Source organism: Anas platyrhynchos, chromosome 10, assembly GCF_047663525.1.
Source record: "Anas platyrhynchos isolate ZD024472 breed Pekin duck chromosome 10, IASCAAS_PekinDuck_T2T, whole genome shotgun sequence".
In the NCBI taxonomy this organism is placed as follows: domain Eukaryota; kingdom Metazoa; phylum Chordata; class Aves; order Anseriformes; family Anatidae; genus Anas; species Anas platyrhynchos.
In genome coordinates, this window is record NC_092596.1 from 11,883,222 (window position 1) to 11,902,149 (window position 18,928).

The window sequence follows — 18,928 nt, forward strand, 5'->3', positions numbered from 1 at the left end:
CAGTAGATAATTGACATTTCAGAATTAAACTTGCTGTAAAGCTGGAAACAAAGCAATTGTACCCATAGCCACAAACCCCTATGTTAGTTTATCATCAGATATCTCAAATAATTAATGAAAATCTTGTATTAATATCCTATATTTCTCAGTACCTGTGCAGACCAAATTAATATGGAGTGAGAATCTGGAATACATTATTTGTGGGGCATTAAAGCCGAGGGTGTTGCTTTAAAAATTAATTTGAAAGATGCAATTTGTTAACGCACTTTTTCATTATACATTTTAATAACACAGATAATACAATGTGCTATCTTTTGTGCTTTGCAGAATTGGCCATGTAATACTTAGAATGTGAAAACTGTGTCATAGTGAAAAACATGCTGATCGAAATTACAGAAAGATGACCCAGGATTTTAAATAATACAGCAAGTATACCGAGCAGCCTGGCAATTACTGAAGTCAATTACCAGACTAGTTCTAAAGAAATGCTTTCAGTGCAAGTTAGATAACAATAACGTAATTTTATCTTTTCTTTTCACTCCTGCCACTCAGAACTACCCCAATATTTGAAATATCTCAAGGTCTAAACAAAAAGTAGCTGTATTGTACTAGTACGGTCAGAGATTTGGGCATTTAGCAAAATCAATAGGTTCTGGTACTACCACTGTATTTTATATATTATGACTATCGTTACTAAGATATATCCCAAAATTCGATTGAAAGACTATATATTTAGGAATTCTTTAAAGACCACTTGAAAGCCAAGCTTCTTACTACAATGGAAATTGTCATTAAAACTCTTTGAAAATAAGCCTTTAAAATACATTTTATAGCACGTATTTATAAGCCTTTATAATTCCATCTCTGCTCCAAGATGTTTTCTAGAGATAAATCAGAAGAAAAGGGGAGAAGACATACAAAGGGAAAGATAATAAAATTGAAAGTAAATGAAAAGAGTGAATTTCTATTTTCTTTTCACGAAAATTACTTGTATATTTTGAAAAACACTAGGCTAAAAGGCTAAAATAGGGATTTCATCTGAAAATGTAAGCTTGAAACAACTTCAAATAGTTTATTATTTTATATCTTTTTTGAAGTATATATTATATACTTTATACATTTCTACAGTTTTCTTGTAACATTAATTAGAGAGTAAGAGAAATGAAAAAAGAGAAAGGGAAGAAGAATGCTATGGATTTCCATTAATGCTACTGTTGTGTGTGGTATTTTATCCAAGCAGTAATTGCTTTTCCCTTTATTCTCTCCAAATCTCCATGTTCTCTGAGGCCTTTCCAGTCCACCTTGCAAACTGCCATTTATTTCTTTTAAAGTAGAAGAACTGACCACAATTTCTACCTCAGCTCACCTCTAGCCTCCACCAAGGGAATGAAAACAGGAATAGAACAAATATTCTCCACACTAATGTATTTTTTTATTATTTTTATATATACATATATATAAACGTATATATAAAAACCAGAACTATATCATCTCAAAATCCCTGTTCACCCATCTAGTACTGACTGAGATCAGCTCTGAAAAGAGACAGTTACAAAGAAAGGCATTAGAAACACTACTGAAAAATATTCCTCACAAAACTTCTGTAAGACAATGCAAAATAAACTACAACAGAGTACAGGTAAACAGTGTACATACCTCAATATCAGCATTTTCATGTGGCTATAGAAATCCCATGTCATTGGCCATTGGGGGACATCTCAGCAATTTGGGGCATTCCTCAGGGAAAATATTCTGGCTTTTTTCCTGCTATTTTTTTTTTATAAGACCCAAGTAATTGCTCTGAAGTGTTTCCCTTCCCCCTGGCAAATGGAAATATAAATATTTTATATGACGATGGTGCAACTTAATATATTTTTTACAATTGAAATGTCATTGTATTACCAGCACAATGGGTCAAATTTGCCCTGCAGGAGTTTATGGTGACAGAGTGATACCAGGGCTGGGAGAGGATCAGAACAAGGTAAATATGTCAAAAATATGGGAACCAAGGGAATGGCTTCTCCAGAAGGCATAAACAAATCTCAGAGCCTCCTTTTATATTTTGATGGCTAATTTGGGTAAACAAATAGTGAAATCAGCTAAGCTGTGTGACACACGTTTGATGGAAGGACAATGGCAAGCAAAGTTTGAAGAATCTGAGCCTCACTGGCTACACAAGCAACCCTCTTTCATATTCTCACTCCTGCCTGCCAATATAGTCAGCTGCATTTCTTTTCCTTTTTATATTTGCAGCTGGTATAGTCCAGGAGCAGCAAGTGAATAAGAAGCAACCAGGAAAGAGCACAGAGAAAATTAAGATACAAAGGAGAAACACACATTCTTTTCCTTCTTCCAGAACTGAACAGAAAACAAGTTCTGGAAGTGAGCACATGTACGTAGGTGGTGATAAGGAGTTTCAAGGCCAAAATTGCAATGGATGATAGGGGTGACTTCGTGGTCCTTTGGGTGCTTGAGGTAGAGATGGAAAGGGCCAATTTGGGCCTCTTGGATTTGAGCAGATGATTCTAGACCTACACATCAAACATAAGGCACAAAGACTTTGGTATAATTTAGGCTGTGTGAATCTGGACATGTGTTAACACACATGTTCCTTTGCTCTCAAGAGAGCATTTTTTCTGGTACAGGTCTTCAAGTTCATTCAGCAGGCCCAGGCATGGGTGAAGGGGTGAAAGAAGTAGCCACTATTTGCTCTCCTTGCCTATTAGAAGATAATATGTATGCTGGGTGCTGGATTTAAACTGCCTTCTGATACGTGTTGTCAGTCAACTAAGGAGAATGTGAACTGAATGTAAAGTACCATCTCATTCAAGTGCAATATTCATACAATTTGTTGAATGTATTTGAACATGGAAGATGCAAAGCAACAGTAAATTCTTCCTGAAATGTTTAATCCTCACAGAATTAGTATTTAGGGTATACAGAAGAGAAAATATATCTGCATAAAGAATATAGTTAACAGCTTCCTCAAAGTTTGATTTCTGTTTTACTGATTCTTTCCAACCTATGCCCTGTAAGAGAGGACTTTTTCTATATGGCTATGTGTTTTAAATAGGATTTTATTTCATGTCAGGGAATTCAGTGATTTAGTAGTCACTGCAATGCGTAAAAAACATTTCTGGGGTGAAAGGAGATGAATTTAAAGCAATCACTATTCCTTTTCCCTAAGGAATGCAATTGTTTAAACAAGTGGATCTGTAGAAACATACAAGTTTAGGTGTGGAGATGGGAAAGAGTACGTTCTTGCCTAGGGGAGTGATGTGATGTAAACATTTTTCTCATGAATGCACCTATTTCTCTACCATTGTTTCATATTTACCTTTTTAAATTTATGCATTCTTCAGGAACTGAAGTAAATGGTGCACCTTGATTGCCTGAGGGAAATATTACCTCCTTAGTCTTCTATTTGAATTTTGAAGTCTCAGGCCAAGACAGTGCTGTGGTACTGCACTGGTGTTAAAAGGTATTTTGCAACCAGCTTTTTGTTTAACCCAAGCAATAATAATGCTGCTTGCTATTCATCTAAATTTTCTTCCCAGAATTATGTTAAAATCGTTATTCCCATTTTATAATTTGTAATCAGATGGAGATAGAGAGAAGGGAAGAATAACATTTCTGGGCTGGACAATGACATACCTGAGGAGGCCTGGACACTTATGGTGAAGGGCCAGTTCTCTGAACTGTCACTTTCATGGTAGGCATGGTCCTGCCCCTATGGCCTTGTGAGTGGTGCTTGTCTAGTAGTTATGTGGTCAAGGTAACCATTCAGACATTCCCCAATAAAATACAAATAACAAGAAAAAGACATTCCATTAGTCCAAATGAGCTCTTCATCTGTGAAAGTGGGAATAAGGCTGCTCAGCTATAGAGGAGCTGTGTGGGTGCATTCACTAACGGCTGGAGGACCATCTAGGTACTTAGATGAATAGCAAGTCAGTGGGGCATGGGAAAACAGCTGTCACATTTATCTTCTTCATGCCAGCAATTGGGAATCATTACCAGGATCCTAATACACCAAAGGATCCTTTGTACAGAGATGTTCCTCATTTATTTGGCTATACATACTCAAAGTGTTGCTTTGTGGTGTAAAGTTACCAGTGCAGAAGGAAGAGTTTGGGCTTAAATTATTTTGGGGACTATTTAAGTACAAGACATTAAAGCTGATTTGCTCATTTCCAGTATCCTCTTTCTCACTGTACCATAGGGAGCCTGTTTCTGTGAGCCAATCATCCTTCTTCTTAAACATATAGAGAAATTATAAAGGATAATTATATCTCAGGGGCACCTTAATTGTCCCAATTACTTGGCCAGTTTTGACAGTCAGATCTGATGTAGAGAGGGGAGGAAGGAGATCTGTAGACACAAGATAACATTTCATGTGGTGCTTAGACAATACTTAGGGCCCAGATATAATAATCACAGTGTCTGTGTTTAGAAGTATACTATCTGCAGTGTAAAAGCAGGGGAGAAAGAGAGCTTCAGTGAATTCTGTGAAATCCTTTATCCAGTCAGCCTTCTGCATGAGATATACAGCATTAGCACTAAATCAATTATAATTAAACTGCATGTAACCAAAATTGGCAAATTCAATTTCCCCCACATTTCATTATAGCTTAGCTGCTATAATGATGGATTGAACTAAGCCACCTTCCACAATATCTTCCAGGTAAAGTCATTATCAAATATAATTTTACTTTTTGCTTTTTTGATGAAAATTAAACAATATATAATTACCCTAGATCAGTGATGAGGTTACTCATTCTGATACAACAGTCAATATAAAAACCCTGCCATCACACTAGGGTGAACGTATTTTACAGAAACCATTTCAGTGTTTTTTTGCTTGTTTGTTTTTTCTTTTTTTTTTTTTTTTTTTTTTTTTAAAGGTATAGTGGATATTCTTTGGTGTTAAAAGATAAAAGCCAAATATTTGAACTTACATCCTGACTCTAGCTTGAAATAAATAAATAAATAAATAAACAAACACCTTCCGAAACTTCCTCTCCCTACAACTTCCAGAAAAAGAAGCAATTAGTCTCTTTTATTGGAAGGCTCTGATGTTAGTATGGCTTCAAGAATGCAGTTAATGTTGAACATATCCTTATATATCTTTGTCTTTTAAAGAGGTGTTTTCTTGAACTAAGGTTATGGTTAACTGGATAAATAGAATTAGAGGCCTTCTACTTTTTCTGTCTGAAAATGCTGTTACACCTGTAGCAAGGTTTTAACATCTCACCCAAATCAGTAAAATGTTATTCTCATCATTAAACCAGCAGTTGCATAGAAGTAATTGGATCAGATATAAAATTAATGATCATTCACAAGGTAGTTTTTTGGAGTAATCTGGAAACAGGCAATCATAAACTAAAGCAAGATTTTAATAAAATTCTCTGGTCCCCAAACGTCTAAGTTAGTTATTTTAAATCATAGAATATCCCTAGTTGGAAGGGTCCCATAAGGATCATCAAGTCCAACTCCTGGCACTGCACAGGTCTACCCAAAAGTTTAGACCATGTGATTAAGTGCACAGACCAATTGCTTCTTAAATTCAGACAGGCTTGGTGCAGTGACTACATCCCTGGGGAGCCTGTTCCAGTGTGCAACCACCCTCTCAGTTAAGAACCTCTTCCTGATGCCTAAACTGCCTAAACTGCCTAAACTTCCCCTGCCTCAGCTTAACACCATTCCTGTGGGTCCTATCACTGGTGTTTAAAAAAACACCTTTTTACCAGCAAGGCATACAAGGAGCTGGCAAAAATATCTATATGTAAAATGCACATATTTTGAATAGCTTTGTGAAGTAGAAGTATCCGGCTCCTTCAGTCCAGAAATATCAGTAAAAACTAATCACAAAAACAAAAACAAAAACAAAAAAACAAGCAGGTTACATTTGATAAAAATAAGGACTAATACTCAGTGTCTCTGAAATCATCAGGGACATATCTATGTCCACACTGAAATGCAGCACAAAATACATGTCCATGATGAACCACTAGTACTAGGCATAATCTATAGTCCCTACTCCTAACAAAAAAAAATTCATCATGTGAAATAAATGTGGTGATACAGTCAAAAGCTTGCTACTGAGCCATTCTTGCCACTGCATGTATCGTATATCATATTGAGACTCACTGTCAGATTAGCTCTTGAAGAAAATATCATCATCATCAAGTAAACTCTTAGATTATTATAAACCACTCTAGGCAAGCAGTGGGGAGAGCCATCAAATCCTTTTCGAAATGACTTGTTTTATTGGAAAAAAATATTAAAAGCAAGGAACATAACAATCAGCTTCAAAGTCCAGACCCTCTACCGTCTTCTGCTCTGATTCTAGAGATTAGCTTTTCTATTTTCTACTGAGAGATTTGCCATCAAAAGAGAATTGTATTTTCATTGGATAAATCATTTACAAGTAGTTTAGGTCTTTGGTCTTAAAGGTTCTGCTTGATTGAACAGAATTCTTCTCCCATTTCAAGGGCATTCAAGTGGAATCTATCTGTAAACTGGTCTTATCACCTACAAACTCCTGTCCATTTGATACTATTACAGACGTAAAAAAATATCAGCTGGGGAATTGTGTATTGAATTTAGCTCTTAGGGAGAATTATTCATTTTAGAGTTCTCAGGACTCTGGCTACATGGCTACTACATGGGAGACTGCATCACAGAGATTACATGTCCAAAGCCATTAGTTAATGCAAAGTTGTCCACTAATCTTGATGCTGCAGGCTGCATGCTTGATATAGCTGCAAACAATTGATATAGATCACGTACCTGAAGGACAAGTGAACTCCTGGAAAATTCATAGGCAAAGTCTGAGAGCCACAATTCATTTGCTTGTGAGCCATATGTGCACCAAGAGCCACAAAGTGGTCATTATTCTGGAAATAAAAACAAAAACAGGTCCTTGTACCTACTATATTCCAGTGCCTTCCATAGTTTTTGCTAAGCTAGCCTTAGTATCAAGGCTGTCATTACTTAAAAGTGCAAATAATGCATTCTGTCCAAAAGAAACTTTATAATCACTTAGCAGCATTGATCTTACTTCCTCTGGGTCATTACAATTTATGTCCATCTTACACTTGGTGGAGGACAATGGATCAAAGAGAGAGCATATGTGCTTGTGCCAGGACACAAATCCATCCATTTTAATCTTTTACCAAAGATTGAAACCTGCGCTATTTAAATCTTGTAGATGTCAGCCAAGCATAGATCTTCTGGAGTATGAAATAGTAGCATCCACATACTAATTTTGCTTTCCTAGTGGCTCAGTTTGCTTCCTTCTTGGCATTGTAAAATCTCCAAGTACAATATTTTTCAGCATAAAAAAAATCAGTCAAACAAGCATAAATAAGTGCCCATGCACTCCACTACAATAATCAAAGTACTAGAAAGTATCTAGGCTCCTGGTTCTTCATTTGTGCTCCCTTTCACAGATGGTTCTTCATATTCTTAGGGCTCATTCCATCAGAAGTGATTCATGGTACTCTGTAGAGCTCTCTGGTACGGTACAGGGTAATACAACTGAAAGCACACTTGGATTATATTGATATTCACAGCCATGGATGCCTGCTGCAGAAAGCCTATTGAAAATGGAGAGTACATGATAATAAGCTCTTCTCTGCTGTCCCTTAAGGGAACTTTAAGTCTGATTTAAGTGTGCTGCACATTTCAGAGATAAAATGCATGGCACATGTGCTAACCTCCAGTGCTTAGCTACCTTTGGCCATCATCTCCTAACTCACATTAGTTAGTACTTAATAACAATGACAGTGATGATTTAAGTATTGATTCACACACAAATACAGTATTTAATTTTCTGTGGTACACAGGACCTCTCGGAGAGAATAGTAAATTATACCACCTTCTAACAAATTGATGAGAATGTAGCTGCTTTCATAGATATGTAGTAGAGTACAATTGATCCTTATTACATTCTGCTAACAGGATTGAAAATCCCAAAGATAATTTCACTATAAATGCTTGCCTTGCATTGGCAAAATATACATGGAAATTTCATAGCCTTGCTGATTTTTAATCACTACAAGTTAAATTATTCTTTCTGCATTGAACCTAACAAAAATTTATGGGCCAGTCAAGTTAAAACGGAATTAAAAGGGGTGATCAATAAGCTTGAATTTCACCACTGGTTGCTGTGATTTCACTGAAATTTGTAGAAGTCAAATAAGCCATATAACTGTCAAGTTGTTAGTATATATTTAAATATGTGCTACAGGTGTTTCTGAATAGATAGTTGCAGATCCCTGGAAGCAAGGTAGACAATGCTGAGCTCAGACAAAAAAAAAAAAAGTACAATTGGAGTAAGACCAGTTTGTTAAGCAAAACTTAATCAGTGTTATTGTTAAATATATTTTATTGTTGTTGTTTTTGTTTGTTTTGTTTTTTAACCTCTATACCTTCTGAACAACTCAATTAATTTAACTGTGTTTTAGCTATTTTTCTTACCCCTGCCTTTTTCATACAAATCCATTCCCTCAGGTAGCAGTAAATATGAGTTACACTCTTTACCCAACCTTACAAGTGGAACTAGTGCATATATACTGATTATATTGCAAAGTTACAGTAATATAAGATCACAGTCTTTGATTCACAGTCTCCCACTTTCCTATTCTGTCTGTATGTTGTAAGCAACAGCTGATGACAAATTCTTGCAAGCGGTATGATGAAGTGTGGATAATTCTATTGCATATTTGTCTGCAGCCAGTTCATGTGGATTTTTCTAAGAGAAGAGGGTTAAGGTTACTTCTCATTGCCCTGATGGTGGGTTGTATTCACAGTAATACACAAGGAAAAGGAGAAACATTACAGGAAAACCTGGGAGCTACATGAAGGGCAGCGTAGCAAAGAAAATAGCAGAGGAAAGCTTATGAAAAAAACAAGAGCGCCTCCTCCCAGACTAAGAACTGTAGGAACAATAGGAGCTGCTTCTTCTTTCCCATAAATCAGAAAAATTAAAATGTTATAGCTTGCCCCTATTACTGAGGTCCCACAAATCGTATTCTATAGCTTGTCTTAATAAGACTTTAGAAATAATTGTTTATGTTTATATTCAGTAGAACCTGCATTAAACACAGAAGGATACACAATAAGACAGCAGATAGAGCAGGTAAAACTACTTATTTACAAAAACTCAGGCAAATAAATGTTGGTGTTTTGGAAAACTACCTCTTCAAACATCAATTTTATCATGGCTATTGCTTCCACTACTAATTTGCTCTCTAGGGTACTAGCAGGTAGGGAGGGATACTGGGCACTTCATGCCGGTCATTGGCTGAATATACACAGATGAAAGTTGCATTTCAGACTTTATCCTGTAAGATGGGAAACAACAGATAAGTACCATGTACAAAGCAGAGAAACATATTAAGGGAGGCTAAAAAATGATCCAGCAAAAATATTTTCAAAGGAAAAGTAAGTTTCTAAAAACTATTTTTTTTTTTTAAACAAAGAGTACAGTTTTATTAGAAAACAATCAAATTTGAAACTGGCCAAAAATAAAAAGGGTGCCCAGCTACAACTTCCAGGCTACATAATCTGAAAGTAACCCAAACTGCCTTGCTTTTTTGATAGCATTGCCATAGTAATTTTCCTAAAAGATGGATCAGAAGATGCCTGTGTGACAACTACAGGGTTTTATGGGTTGTTTCCCTGCTTATGAAACAGCTTGTACAAATGTACCCAGAGGAAAATTGACCAAGTTACATCGTTGGCCAATCTGTCCTAAAAATCTAATTGATTTTAGACAAATAACTCAGCTTACAGAATCACAGGACAGCTGAAGTGAGAAGGCGTCTCAGACCAACCAGTTTATCCTGTCAGGGCAGAGGAAGCTAAAGAAGGCTGCTGAGGGCCATGTCCATTTGGGCTTAGAAGATCTTCGGGATGCCACAACCTCTCTGGCCAACCTCTTCCAGTGCATGAGTGTCCTCACATTAAAAAGGTGTTTTGTTGTTGCTTGTTTGTTTTGTTTTGTTTTTGTTTTTTAAATGTTTAAATAGAATTTCCTGTATTTGAGATTGTGCGGATTGCCTCATTTTCTTGCTGGGCACCACTGAGAAGAGCTCCATCTTCTCGCCCTCCATCAGATATTTATGCACATGGAACAAATCCCCCTAAGCCTCTTCTTCTCCAGGCTGAACAGTTCCAACTCCCTCAGTCTCTCGACATGCTCCAAACCCTAAATCAACTCAATGGCTCTTTGCCACTCTGTGGCAGCCAGTGTTCAATTTGAATTCGACCCCTTTTCTCTGTCATGTTTATCATGTCTTTATTGTTCAGTTATTCCCAAGGGTGAGCTAAGACTCCTTATTTCCATTTTCTATCCTCATTGCCTTCATCTACTGTTTGGCTCTTCTAATCACACATTCCGAACTACACAGTTTTGATTGCATTATGCTCCCTGGCTTGAGGGTCACTGATGAACAAGACTGAAAACTGTTTCAGCTGCCTAAAAGAACAATAGGGGAAGGACATTTCTGCCCCTTCATTTTAATTGCAATAATGCGGGACTGCACCACTGAAATATTTTGGGGATAGTAAATGCAACAGAGCTGCTACCTTACAGTGATTGCTCATGGTGAGTTTGATCACTGGAAGGTGTTGTCTGCTGCTTTTGTAAAGCAGTTTCAGAACTTGACTCCCATGGAGCATAATGCTGGACTGCACAGCCTGAAAAATACACAACTAATTAGGTTAAAATATCGAAGGAAAAGAATTCATTAATAAGTCTCTTGAGATTTAATGCCCGTATGGGCCTGTATGCCTCTTTCAGAATAAATACTTTGATGAGCTGTTCATCTCCACTCTTTTTTTTTTCCTTCTAATATCTTTGTATTTAATCTTAACATTGAAATGCAATTGCTTGAAATTCAGTTGGGTTTTTAGGAGTTCTGATACCCTGTGAATTACACCTGCTGGGAACTTCCTTTACTTATACTTTGCACTTGGTAGCTTGACGGAGGATGTGTTCCCTCCTAAGTCATTACTGTAAGTTGGGAGATTTATTTGTTCAGTTGGATTTACTTTTCGGTCTCTCCCTCAGGAGTAATACTGCTGTCTGTCTGACTTTATCTGTTTTCTAATCATCACTTGAGCAGGGAATGCTACTCCAGAAATGCCTCTGCTTCCATGGATTTGGGGAGTTGTCTACTGGCCACTGGGTAGTGCTGGGTAAAGGAGAAAAAGCATGTTTCTGCCTTGTAATAAGCAAAATATTTTACTGTCTGCGCTACAGTATCACAACAACAACTCTCATCACAAAGAATAAAACCTACTTCATGCCCCAGCAGAGCTTACAATACTAGTATAAGGAGCGAAAATACACATGGATAGAGATAGAAGGGAGCACAGGAGTCATCCCAGACTTACTATGATAAATTCCAGGTCTTACTTCAAAGACATTGTTGAACTAATTTCTCCTGTTCTTCATCTTTCAAAAGAAAGCTGGAAAAATTGAGGAGACAGAAAGTTGAAAGATTTGGGCACTTGAATTATTTTTTAGTAGAAGGACTTTTATCTTTCAATTTCTGATTTCTGGTATCTATTCCTGCAAGGTAATGCTCCTGGTGCATGTTGCTTTAACTTGTTTGATTAAAGAACACACATTTGCAGTCTTTTTTACATAGATGCATGTATGCACACAAAATGGGCATATATACACACATTTTAATATGTTCTTCACTAATTTTTATTTGTAACAACACCTATTTAATCTTAAAAGAAACTAATACATGCAGCATAATGTTAAACAATCAATTTCAGTACAAGAAATGGGGTTAAACTACTGAAGAAATAAGCAGAACTAGATGGTCCTGTGTGTTCATTTATCTCTCCAAACTATTTGCAATTATTTTATGTCTTACTGTATTCGAATTTCTTCCATAAAATGCCTGTGTTGAAGCAGATTACTAGAAAATGACTAAGTCTAATTCTGCCTCATCAGACAGAATACAGAAAGATGAAATGAAATAAACTGTAGGTTTCAAAAGAGAAACAAGAAAATAAACAGTAAAGAGGAAAAAATAACTCTATGAAATTATATGTACATTCTCCGACACATTAAATCTTCCTTTTACCACCATTCACTGTTCTGCTTTCTTGCAGATTAGAAAAAATACATGCCCATGCAATAAAGTTCAGCCTTTACAGTCAATTGTAAATAACTATTTTAAAATATGCATTTTTCTGATTTGTTCTTTACCCTCTTCTATGCAGTGAACGTGTCTGTCTTTTTTATGTCTGTCTTTTTTTCTCTCTTGCCTATGAGAATGGTGTCTGTGTCATTACTGATATACAAACTTCAACACAACCTGATACAAAATGGTGATGGTAATGAACAAACAGGTGACATTTCAGTCTAACATTTTAGTGACATTTACTAGCATTTTAGCTTAAAAATGTGTTGAGTAAAGATTTTTTTTTTTTTTTTCAGACTTGGGCCTAAGTCTGAACTTATTTGTACTGGATTTAATCACATCTAATTTCACTGAGTTTCTGGAGTAAATGATAGTATGAGCAGAGCCAAGTTACTAGCCAATGGTTGTCAAACTGTGGCTGACAACCCTTTGATAGTCATAAGTGGGTCACAAAGTCACACGAGCTTAGACTTGCTTTGCACAGCTCTGTCCTTGTCAACCAGACTCAATAATTTTGAGTACTTCATAAAGACTCACATGGAACAGAAACCATGTTTTCCAGCTGACTCTGTAATATACTCTGTCATGCTGGAATACACAATATTTACCTGTCTAGGTCCTCCTTGCTCATATAAGAGACATAAAATTACCTCTGCCTGCAGCCACTAGCACCTCCAACATCAGCCCTCGAAAATTAAATTTTGTATGCAATATAAACTAAGTATGAATGTTCTGCAGAGCTTGATATACTACCCAAGATATTCTGTGCGCTCATTGAAAGCCTTTGGAGACAAACATCCAGCTAGACGAACCTAGCTTCTATCTCAGACCTGATGTTATTTAGATGTACCTCAACCACTGAAATCCGGATAGCAACTTGGGGCAGCAAAACAAAGCATAAAACTAAATCCAAACAAAAATATTTTCAGAATCAGAGCTTAGGAGAATGCTAAGGATATCTATAAAGAGACTATATAAATAGTCTTCCATAGTTGGCTGTATTTTATTTTTCTTCCCACTCTATTTCAAAACTGACTCTCTGTAGGCTCCAGATAGCAGAAGCCTGCAGAGAAACCTATCCCAATGCCACCCCCACCCTCTCTAATCTACATTTATTATAATTAAAGTATAAATCATACAGATCAAATCTTCACAAAAGCCTCTATTGTTTTACATTGGCTTCTTTTTTTATTCTGATACTGCAGATAAGTTGTTTCCTTATTCATCATCAGAGAGATTGCTAAAATGTAGGCAGTGACATGACAGGGTAAATGTATGAAGGAACAGAAGACAAATCTTTTGGCTGGCTCATCTTATTGAATATCATCTGATAGTTTTCCTGTCGTAAGTACATGGAAGAGAAGAAACAGTTCAGAAAAGTGTTAAGTATCCTAATATCATGTTGCCTACAAAATATTTTATCAAAATTATGGTTAAACCAATAATATCCAAAGAGAGGCTGTCGTCGGATAATTGCAATCACTTGCTGTAAGCATTTTATAAATAGAGCATTTCAACCTTCAATTTTAGAACTGCTTCTATTCAAAAATTAAATTATTTTTTTGTTACAAATGTGGTTTAAAAATGTCCCAAACAGAAAATGAAATTAAAATTTTAATTTGTTTTTGAGCAAAATATTTTTGGAGGAGAAAATTCCAAAAGATTGTTCCCATAATTTGTTGGATCAACCATTGAACCGAAGAGTCCATAAAGAACACAACCGTACTCTTTAACTACAAACACTGTAATGTTACCTTGCGTTCAAGTGTGTTACTATTTCTTACACTTTATATAACCAGAAGTTATTTAAGGCAATGTTTTTCTCTTATAGGTGTAGATATCCAGAATATGGAAGACCTGATTCCTGCCTACGCCTGTCCAAGATTATACAATAGAAATAATTAATCTGATGGTAAGAAGAGGACTCTTATGTTCTTAACCACTGTTCATAGCTATTGAAGAGATTCTCTGAAACATACTGTTAAATATTTTCTTGCTAGAATGGCTATTGCCAAACTACAAACCACGCACATTGTCTTAAAAGAGGAGTAAAAATAAATAAGAGCATTCACCGCAAATACTCCCGTGAAAAGGTTCCTTCAGAATGAATTAATAAATGGGTTCAAGCCCTGCTCACTGCACTCTGTTGATAAGATGGCATTCCCAATCCTACCTCACAGTTCCATCTGAGTTTGTTCATTTTGTGGAGCACAGAAACTTTATAATTTGCCTTCTCTCAGACATAATTGCTACATGTGTGAAACAGTAGATTAATTTGTCAGGGTTATTATGGTAGTAAGATATGAGATCCTCAGACATGAACGTTTTTGCCCAGATGGATAAAAGTTACAAAATGGTTGAGGTTGGAAACAGACCTCTAGAGGTGATCTTGTCCAACCCCTGTCAAAATAACCCTAGTGTGTTTACAAGAAACAGACTCTTTCTATGCTCTGATCTAAGATGCTATGAAAGTTTAAATATTGTCAAATTTATATTCAGCAGACAAAAAGTATCTTTTAATCCAACCACAGAACTCAGGTCTTCTGAGACTCAATTCAAAGTTCCTAATTAGCTCTTTTACCTATATATTCAGTTTCCACATATCATGAAACAGAAATTGGCCATGAGGGAGAAGGCTGCTGATAAAGAACAGAAAATTCAAAGGTATCTGCTGAGACAACAACTGGCAATTAGGCAAAAGGTGAAAATACATAATCTTGAACAAGTTAGGGAAGGGCAACGGGTTATGCAGGCTAGCAGATGTGCATGAAGTGTTACAGTGGCTTGAGGAGCCTTGGGATAATAAATTCAAGGGGCAAGAGCATGAAAACAGCGACAAATGGCTGCTCCATGGAGGTGGCATTTATGTGGCATGATGTGGCAATTTGCACATATGCCCTTGGCTACTGATACATGATTTGGGATGTTCTATCAGACCTCAGTTGTTTATTTTCCCTTTCAGTTTGACAGCCTTTGTGTTTGCCTTTAAACAAGTAATTTTGCTGCCCAGTGAGACAGAAGCAAACAGAGAAGGTTGTTAATAGGCTATCTGCACTGCCATGGCAATCTCCTTGGGAGATAGCATGGAGGTTCAGCCAGCATGGCTTTGTCTTGCAGCCAAGTCACTTTTCAAACAGCTTGTCCAGGCCCAGAAGCTTTTCCAGCAGCCTGCATGCTGCAGAAGGCCACACGATTATTCTGCTAGAGAGTGGGAACCCGCCAAGCCAGAGCTCTGTCACTATATTAAGTAAGAGTTTGTGAGGAAGCCGTGTGAATTAATCAGGGAGTAAGACAGCAACTTGACTAAATCACTAAGGAAGAGTCCTACAGTAGTAATGAGTTATTGTGTCCCCTGCTCTGGGGAAAAAGGAACATATGTGTCAGGAAGCAACGCTGACTATATAAAATAACCTGGACAAATTACTTGGGGATCTACTGCAGAACAAAAAGAAAAAAAAAAGTGCCTGTATCTCTTTTTCCCCCAAGTGCCATTGTCACAGAATAGTGCCTGCTTGTTTATTTTCTACTCAGCTGAAAATCTAAAGATAAAACCAGGATATTTCAATTGCTTATATGTATTACACAGGGAGCAACAGAATTAGGTAAAAAGGAAAATAATTGCCTTTTAAAAATCACTGATCCATCAAAGAAATCTAGTTTGCAGCTGTGAAAAGTTCAGGCTACATGTATTCTGTTCTGAAAGTGGCAGGCTTGTGCTTCAATGGAGACTGCACAAAGCCTGCCTGGATTCTCCAGCATGTTACTGGGCAAATAGAAAAATGTCTATATTCAAACTCGAGTACTTCATGGTTATTAATGGAGAACCTATGGTACAGCAAGTTGATCATTAATATCTGTGAAATATTCTTACATTGCACATCCTCAACAGCAGTTTACCCAACATCCTAAAATTCAGGAAGACTACAGTTATATATTTTTAAGTGTAATACCTACAAAAGTACCTAAGGAGGCCTTATAAAAGATAATTTTTGAATAATCTTCCCAAGAGAATGTGAAAGTTTATGATAACTGCAGTCTTATGGTTTTGTTGTTGTTGTTTGTTTGTTTTTAATCAGTGATAGAGCTGAGTATAGTCCTGTCCTGTCCAGTCTCTCCTCTCCTGTCCTGTCCTCTCCTCATCTTTGCATGTCTGATAACTCTTCCTTGTTTGTCTGTTCTGCACATATGTTCCTCACAATGCATGTGAGTATATTCTTATGAAAGAGATGGTTTTAACTCTATTTGGCAAATGTGGGACTGAGACACAGTGATTATTGCCTGTGTTTCTTAGCAACTGCCTGAGATGCTTGATTTGTTGAGACTTACAAAAGAGAGCCTGTGGCAGGGAGCAGTGCTGGCCCATTCTCTTCCCTTCCAAAATTCCCATATAAGCAAGGACACTGGAGCTAGGCAGACACCCCTTATTCCAGTGCTAACATGAAGTAATTCCACTGAACATTTCTACAAGAGGATCATTACTATTAGGCTAGCTTAATCTCTCTGGCTCTGGTTCAAAACCCTGGTCCACAAGAGTACCCAGCTGTGTTCCCCGTTATTGTCCATATTTCTTATCGAACATAGCATGTTAGTTCATCAAGCTGAATAAGGTCCTGCTTCATTCTCTGGTGCATTAACTTCCTTTAAACCTTATTCTATATTAGCTGACTCATTGCAGCATATAGCTTTTAAAACTAAAGGACACAGTGTGCATAAACTTTGTAGTTAAGATAACAGTGATATTCATTTGTGTATGGTAGCAGTTCTCCCACATAGCACAGGAGATAAACTGCTGCTTGAGGCATGTGACAGCCTTTAACACTTATTTGCCTTTTCAGAGTGCCAGCAAAATTTCAAGGAAGAAACGGCAATCACCCATCACCAATTACTTTTTCCCACCAAATCTCTTCCTTCAGAATGTATCAAGAAAAAAAAAAAACTCTCATTAGGGGGTTATTGTCTGTAGTTGAGGATGTAAAAAGGAAAATAAAAACCCCTATTGCTAGGCTAAGAAAGTATTCCCTTCCTGAGTGTGTAAATGTTAATCGGATAAAATAAAAGGCAGTACTAATGGCTGATTTAAACCCAAAAGCCCAGAGACATTTACATTCAGTGCATTCACCCAAGTAAGCCTCTCTACTGAAGTAGGGTAGATGATGCAGTTTTCAGCCACAATCATGATGCCTAAGATCAACTGGGTAAGTCAAGTACAAAAAGCAAATCTAGCTCACTTTCCTGATTTTTATTATCACTTTAATTTTACTTAATGTTCCTTTTTGTCATTTAATTTAATCTTCATTTGAAGGGCTGTAGCTGCTACAGCAGAGATGTAACAATATACAGGGAGATCCCCTTTGAATCAGTCTGACCTGAGTGAAAGTGAGAAAGCTAACGGAAGCTGCAATAATACTGTTGCATTTCTTCATTAATCTTTATTATGCTATAATTTTTTTCACAGTAAAATGAGGTTTGCATGTCAGTGCTGGCACTGCATAGAATGCTTTGTTGATACTGGCCTTAAAGAATTCTCCAGCTATCCAGCATTAGATGGGAATCATGAGCAAGGGCCTGTAGAGTCTGTACCCAGCTTATTTTGTCACTACCAGTTTTGTGATAAATCTCCCATCTCCCACTGAGTAACATGATCTCAGGGATCAGGCAACAGGACAAACAGAAGGCTGCAGCTGACTACAGGCTTCTATTTTGGCATGGTACCTTGAGGGCTGGCGTATTTCTTCATTACTGTTCTATATGCATCACCTCCAAGTGATAAACGCATGAAATACCCAAAATGAGACATAATCTGAGAACTGGAAAAACAGAGGTTTCCTTTGCAGACAGTGATCAAAGAGCACCTCATTTCCATTCCAGCCAGCATACAGACAGCCTATGTCAGGTTTATCTGACAGTGCATCTGAGCTAAGTTCTTCCACATCATTTGGCATTGTGAATTTTAACGACAAAAAGTGTATTGTCAAGAGGATTTGCTAAGAACTTTTCTTTATCTTGTCTATGCTATTGCCACATCTTAAACTGCATTGAAATCAATAGGCAGTATAGCAAAGCCAAATAATTTCACTTACCTGTATTTCCACGTGTTCTGAGCCAGGGCTTCCCAGAAGACTACAAAAGGTCACATATAACCTGCAAAGAATTTGTAGAAGATTTTCAAAGGAAGTCCTTGCTTGAGACATTGCATTTAATGTAGGCATTACATTGAAGATGAATTTTGCTATACAGCCCTCCTAAACTGATTTCTGATGTTTTAGCATCCTCTCATGAGCAACACTTGGAAGTCCTTCCTCAAGATTTTCTAAACCACAGATCTTTTATTTTTAAATTATCAGTGCTTGTTTCTATTTGAAGGTGACATCTCTGGGAAAGTTTGAACAAAATGCCTTCAGGCCTCTGATTTATGAAACAATGTTAAAAATACATAGTCAGGCATTCATTTCAATGATTGCCTCTTACTACCAGCATTAACATGACAGTTCTCTTCATGATTACAAAAATAAATATCCCCACCCAGAAGCATTACTGAGATGGTAAGCCTGATGGATCCTGGAGTCTGGTTTTAGAACATGGAAGGAACTCTTTCTCTGAATATTTGTAAGAACTGTGCAGAATTGATATTTGACTAGAGCAGCGTTCTAGCTATATGAATTAAAGTGATACTTTCCAAGATACTCTCCTTGCACGAAATATTCACTTTTCAATCAAATTGTACAACATTAATAGTACTATATTGAAGCACAGAA

The 18,928-nt window shown here is 36.9% G+C and overlaps 1 long non-coding RNA gene across 1 annotated transcript; it reads right to left on the minus strand.

Annotated features, from left to right (window-relative positions):
* Positions 1–1,508: 1,508 nt before the first annotated feature.
* On the minus strand, positions 1,509–18,444 carry LOC140003298 (uncharacterized). Its single transcript, XR_011811676.1, has 3 exons — positions 18,254–18,444; positions 6,793–6,899; positions 1,509–1,820 (listed from the first exon to the last, which is right to left on the minus strand). It is a non-coding gene; the product is annotated as an uncharacterized lncRNA (long non-coding RNA).
* Positions 18,445–18,928: the final 484 nt, after the last annotated feature.